Raw genomic sequence first — 6954 nt, 5'->3', positions numbered from 1 at the left:
GTTTGTGGTAATTAAAACAGTGTGAAATTTGCACTGTCAGGAAACACAGCTATTTTTTTTCCTCTGCCAGCCATCATGCTATTTTTAGCAGTACACTTCACCATTTATTTGCTGGGCAATGACATCAAGAAACAGATATTAGGCAAGGAAGCCAATTTACTCCACAAAAACATCCATTATCTTTATCATCAACAGAGACTGAAAAATAATCAATTAGAATGCTTCACTTGGGAAAGACTAATTGAATTGTTAAATATATGGTATTGGGGAAGTCACTGTGGGAGCCTAAATATTATTTCATATCATGGGCAGGACCTATGGTAAAGAAGCTTCAAATCAGTGCCAATCTCTACATCAGGATCATATTCATCAAGTCACAAACCCAAATTCCTCACGCTGAATCTACTCTTCTGCAATTTGATATTATTCCAGAGAAAGCATCACCCTCCCATTGAAAATGCACCTTGTCATTCACTTTTATCATAAGAATATCTCCCGAAAGATAATACTCATAATCAAGGCCAGGACATACTGTTAAATGAGTGCACTCATACACACATTCATATGCATTCCTACACATACACAGACTAATACACATACATATCTACACACACACTGTTCTCTGCTTTTGAATATCTATAAAACATGGAACTAGCCTATTCTCACATAGAGAACTTGAGAACAAGAAGTATGATGCAGCCAAACAGCCAACCCAGAGCACAGAATTATTTTTCATTGTTTCTATTTCATTCAACTTACTAAGTAAGTATTACATGCATAGGATGGTTTAATGCCCTTGGGATATGCAAACGAGGCAGAGATGATTCCTACCCTCAAGGAGTTCACACCCAGTGAGAAAGGCAGGCTGGGAGACTGGTCACTGCAACGCGAACTGACAGAAGAGAGGGCTCTGCACAGGCAGCTTTGGGATCAGACATTGTAGATGAGCATGGCAGTGAACTTGGCTATGTGAAGAAATATGGAAGAAGGGCTTTCCAGGCAGAGGCTATACCTATTTCCGAGGATGGGGATTTGAAAGAGCCTGGCATATGTGGAGAATACGGTATGTGGCCAGTGTGGAATTTGAGGTAGAAGGTGGAAGTCTTGAGAACGTGAGGAAGGCTTTGAGGGCTGTGCCAAGAGGATGATCTTCCTTCTGAAAACCCTGAGGAGCCTCTGAGATGTTTTCAGCAGAGGAGTAACTTGATGTTGTTTTAAGGAGATCATTCTGGCACTGATGTGGGTAACGGTTGGAAGGTGAGCGTAGGGCAGAGAATGGCAGGTGAGGTGGGGAGGAGAATGCAGAAGGGAAAGCGACTTGGGGACTTTGTGAAAGCGTGAATAAGAAATCATTCAGACCAGAGCTGGGTGCCTAGAAGGGGAAGACAAAACAGAGGTGTCAGGAAGAGAGAACTGACAAGCTGCAATGCGTGAGGAAGGAGAGAGGTGCCCAGCTTTCTGGGTTGAATAAACAGACCCTTCCTAAGCCATTAACTGAGATAGAGAGCAAGGGGAAAAGCTGCCCTAGAAGGAAGTCCAGCTTGGGACATATTGAATTTGCCATGAGGACGGGGCCATGGGTGAGAGATGTGTGGTAGACAAAGGCATGTCAGTCTGACACGAGACCAGAATGAGGGGACTCCTGTATTGCCTTCCTTGAGCCTTCTAGTGGGATGAAAGGATCATCACTGTCTTGGGACCCTCATGTCCCAGAAAATCCCCTGCTAAGCAGTGGGGCGGGGAACTTTCCTCCCTGATGTCTCTTCAGTTAGTTAGATGGAAGACACTTAGCCCAAAAGAAGCTAACAGTGTGCTCAGCATCTTCCAGGAATCTAGAGCAGAGCCGACCTTCCCTTCAAACAGCCCACTTTTAGAATAAAAGTCATTTTAGAATAAAATGATTCTTGTGAGGAGGATTGTATAGACAGATTGAGATATGCTACCTCAAGGGTCCAGGTGCTTTTTATAATTTTTTAAAAATTTGTTTAGGAGGATTCTAATTTTAGAATTCAGAAGATTCACAGAATACCATTCTCTCTTTCATTTTATTCCAACTCTTCTCTTCCTCTTTTTTCTTCCCCCAGTAAATCAGGCCATGAACTGTTCTGGGGTAAGGTAGAAGCTCTCGCAGGGTGCCCATATCAAAGGTCCTTGGCAAAGATACACCAGCCTCGACAGCCTCCCTGACAAGTTCCAATCTTTTTCTTTCCCCCCTAGGCAAGATGACCTTCAACAGAAATCACTGTTTTTTAACTCAAGACAAGGACAGGCTGTCTCTGCACATACTGACCTTAGTAGTAGAGAAATAAAGTTCTTTGCTAAGACACTGAATTATGTGGGATTGGTCTTGATTTTATTTTGTCAGAGTTTTCAAATCCTCCCAAAGCACTGGGAAAACACATTCATTTAAAGATGACTGGGAAGGGGGAGTCCCACCATCTCCAATTTCATTGCATGTTTTCCCTGAGAGAGATTTAAAGTTCTCACCCTCTGAACATCAAGAAGGCACACTTTATAAGTGAGAGGGAGAAGTTAGTTCTGAATCCAATTTCAGAGTTTTGTGTTTTTTCTTGAAATTGAGAAGAAGGCAAAGGCAAACATTAACACAGTCATGAAATAAATTAGGCCAGGCTGGTGGAATTTAGAGATACCTAACCCCCCTCTCAGATCTCTGCTAAGCAGACATCTTTGCTCATGGAAGTCTCTTCAAGTGTATTTCTAAAAACAAAGCCAAGACCCTTTTGTCCCAGCAATTGCAATTCTGGAAGTATATCTTCAGGAAACTATTACTAATGTAAGAAAGGCTTTGTACACAAAGATGTTCATCACATTATTGTTTATAATAGCAAAAAAAAAATGGGTGAAACATTCCTGGCAAGTATTTCTGGCTGAAAAACTACAGCTTAATGTCAAGCAAAGAAAGCAAGATTAAAATAAGTTTATTCTTTCTGCAATTTCTGAGCTATAAGTATTATTTGGGATAAAAGACTTGAATGACATATACCGAAATATCAGTAGTTGTTGTTTCAAGCTGGTGCTATTATGAATTCCAAATCCAGAATGAGCCAAAAAAAAAAAAAAAATAGTGTAAGACTTCCCCCCACCTAACCTCCAAATTGTTAAACATTGGGGAATCAACCTCCAGGTTGAGAAGTAACTTATTAAAGATAAAAATGTATGTATTGTAAGTATTGTCAGTTTTTTCTGATTTCAGTGGAGTGAAGACTAAAGGAATAGAACAATTTGTGATAATCCCAGAACTACAGGAGATATTCATAAATGAGTATACATCTTTACCACAGACCAAGCCAGATACTAGGATCCTCAGAAGGAGATGAAGGAATTCAGTGCTGCCCGATTCATGATCTGGATTGTTAGGATATCAGTCAGGAAGACACATGACCATAATATAAATGCCATGGGAGAAACATAAGCGAAGTACTTCAAGAAGAGTTGATGTTCCACAAGTTCTGATGGGTAGAAAAAATGTGGTTTGACATATAGGCTATAAGAAGGAGAGCAATGAAAACTCATGCTCTGTAGTTCTTACACTTTGCCTAACACCTAGACCAACACACGTTTGTCCAACTGCTGACCAGTATTTAGAAACATTTCATACATTCAGGATAAGAATTCATAGTTCGTCGTGTAGGCAATGGTCATTCCCCAAATGTATTTAAGCAGAAGGAGTAAAAGGTAAGAGCTTTGTTTTAAGAAAATCTAGATGGTTGTGGCAAGCAGGAAGAATTGCCGGGATAAGGCTGAACACAGATGTGGTGTGTGTGTGTGTGTGTGTGTGTGTGTGTGTGTGTGTGTGTGTAGGGGGGGAATGATTCTAAGGCAGTAGCAGAAGTAATTATTAGATGGATGGAGAGAGACTATATGGATGGTATGTCAGGCAGGGCTGGAGATGTGCCTGAGAACAGGGCAAAGGAGAGGAAGGAGTCCAGAATGGTGACACAGGTGCTAAACCGTACTGTGTGCCCTCTAATTTTGAACTTGAGTTACCTGCATCTGCCAAAAGTTGCTTTTCAATTTCACAACCATCATGCTTTCCTGTGGATTTGGAGGTGAGGAGGACATGTGGATGCAAGAGAAAAACTTGCAGAGCAAAGTCATTGCCAAACAGGTGAGTTTCCTCAGGAAATCATCAAGGGGTCTCTTTCAGCTTCCACTCACGCCCATCTTTCACCTGGGTTCCTGTCACACACTGCAAGAGCTTTGGCAGTGGGATCCCACAGGACTTTGATCCTTTTATGAGGCAGCTCGTCCAGACTTGTAACACCCGCCTCCTCCTTTCCCGGGCTCCCACTCCCTTGCTCAGCAACTCTGACTATCTACCGCTTTGGAATCCACCACATTTTATATATATGTAACCTCTGGGCCAGGTGGTCTTTTAAGGAACAAACACACCTGCAATGTCCTTGAATAAAATCAATCTTCAACCTTACAAATGTGGTGGTGACAGTTTAGGTTGCCTACCCAGAATCCATTTCTCCCTTCATCCTTGACTTTTTCTTAGGCATCCACACATTCTCTGTCTGCTTCTCTATTTCAAAGAAAGCCAATTGAACTCCCAGTTCCAGGAGTGAGACTGACTGGGCTAGAGTAAGTCTACTGATTGGTTCAGGAATTGTAAGGCTACAACTTGGTCCAATGAGACCTAAGAGATGTGTCCTGATACTCCTTCAAAAGTGGCTCTTCACCAAAGCATACAGTCTCTCTCTTCCTCTGGATGAGGTTTGGTACAGATGATCGTCCCAGAAGTACCACAGCCATCTTCCTGCTACATTGAGGCTGAAACTGTTGCAGAGAGAAGAACTGAAAGAAACTCATAGCAATCTTTTTCATATTTTAAGTCAGTTTGAGTTGACCTAGAGTTTTTCCCAATGGGTGCCATTTTAGTAAATTTTAAGGATGTTTTTGTCGTCACAGTATTTGGAAGGCGAGCCTGACATTTAATGCATGAACACCAAGGAAGCCAAATAGAATCTACGAGATAAGTTTGCATGACAAATATTCCCTCATTCTGCACAATTTTCTAATGACCCATTGGGCTTCCAGATAGCTGATACACCTATTTGTTATTATCTGAACCTAATTCCACTTTACGTATACATAAAATATTTTACTTTATGTGCGGTTTTAATACACAATGAATTTTCCTTTGTTTAAACCAAGATAGTACTTTTGTTTGAAATTCTTCCAACAGTTGTTCATTTCAGAAAATCATGTCTTGTCACCAGCAGAAATGGCACTTATGGGCCTTGAGTTGTCCACACAATACTCATTTATTAGCCTGCATTTGTAATTCTCACATTCATGACGACTCTATCAGATGGTCTTCTGAGAACTTCTGACACCTTCTGACAACTTCTTCATGTGTACTAGTGTGATTGTAAGCCAGCATCTGCATATTAATGTTACCTATCTTTCTATTACAAATTCACTTCTTTTTAATTTCTCCACTGCTATTAGGGCATGATGTATTTTCTCAATTGTATGAAACAGATTAGCACACACTGTGACACAATATGACAATCTCATTAGATTATGGTAGTGATCCACTAGCCATCTGAAAGAACCTATATCTCTGGTCAAATAGCTGTTTCACTTTATCAGGCGCAAAGAGGTACAAACCCCATCTATCAGCAACTTCATCGCTAGGATATACATTAAAGACATGCAAGTGTGTATGCACCAAAACTGCATGAAATGTTCAGAGCCACTTTGCTTACAAAAGTCAAAATGCAGTTTCCCCTGCCTGGGATTGGCAGGACTCTAGAAACAGCGAGAAAAAGAAAACTACAATGGGACTAGCAGTCACATCATGCAACTACTCCAGGTGCAAAGCCAACTCATAAAGCCTGCACTGGAGGCAATGAGATTTTTTCCTAATGGTAACCATGACCATGATCCTTCGAATTTGTAAGACACATTGGTAGCCATTCTCTCATTTGATCCTCACTACAAGCCTTGGAGAGAAGGTGGCTTGGGTGTTTTTTCCCATTTTGTAGCCAGAGAGGCTATGTCACAGATAGGTAAAGTCCAAGAATTTATGCCAGCAAGTGGGAAAGCCTGGACTCCAACCCATTTCTTCTGAAGCTGTGGATGTGGGTATATCCATTCAACCTGCTGCCTCTGATCTGAAGCTTAGAACCTCAGGAATATTGTATTTATGTCTCTAATTTTCCATATAATCATATATTCCCATTTTCGTTGAAAGTTCTTTTACCATATAAGAACAATTCCTGATCTTCTTAAAGATATGTTTCTTAACATTAACCAATCATTTTTTGATGCCCTGTGCATTTACTATTTGAATATATGTCATCATGGTGTGAGAAAGCTTAAATCTACATTGGATTTAGATTGCTTTTTGAATTTTTGTTTGTCTTCAAAGTCAGATCATCTATTCTACAGTAGTAATGGTGTCACCTCCTCCTGCTTTGTTCTATATTGCTGTGAGAGATTTCTAAATGGCCAAATTTCTTAGAATTACATGCTGCATAAAAATATTAACAATATCACCCCAGATTTTGTGCATTTACACTTTGATATGTAGAGGTACCTAAAATATGTGTTTTGTTTTTGTTTTTGTTTTTAGAAACTACTTCAGTTAAGCCTTTGGCTTTAACTTTTACCTGTTACAGGGTATTCGAGCCCTTCTCCTTCATTCAGATGTTCCATGAATGTAGGCAAATTCACACTCTTTCATCTCCCCACTTCCCAGACTTACTCCTCTCCAACTCTACCAGCACAGGGTTAGCCTTTCAGTGAACCTAACCTGCGTGAGCTGTGGGGGGGTGTGAGCAAACTGGGGAGTCAGCTGGATTACTCTGGAGCTTTGGTCACTTAACTTTGCTTTCAGTTTTTATTTTTCTCTTCTATCAAATGGTGATGCTGTCCCAAACCTTTTAACATTGTCAGGATGACGTGTGATTTAGGTAAAGC

General features: G+C 40.6%; 1 long non-coding RNA gene across 1 annotated transcript; it reads left to right on the top strand.

Moving 5' to 3' along the window:
- The first annotated feature begins 856 nt into the window (after positions 1–856).
- On the top strand, positions 857–2331 carry LOC144220631 (uncharacterized). Its single transcript, XR_013331804.1, has 2 exons — positions 857–1063; positions 2218–2331. It is a non-coding gene; the product is annotated as an uncharacterized LOC144220631 (long non-coding RNA).
- Positions 2332–6954: the final 4623 nt, after the last annotated feature.

The sequence above is a fragment of the Crocuta crocuta genome, unplaced genomic scaffold, assembly GCF_008692635.1.
Source record: "Crocuta crocuta isolate KB4526 unplaced genomic scaffold, BGI_CrCroc_1.0 scaffold129, whole genome shotgun sequence".
Taxonomy (NCBI): Eukaryota; Metazoa; Chordata; class Mammalia; order Carnivora; family Hyaenidae; genus Crocuta; species Crocuta crocuta.
Note: the sequence above shows the minus strand (reverse complement) of the source record. Positions and strands in the feature narration are given on the sequence as shown.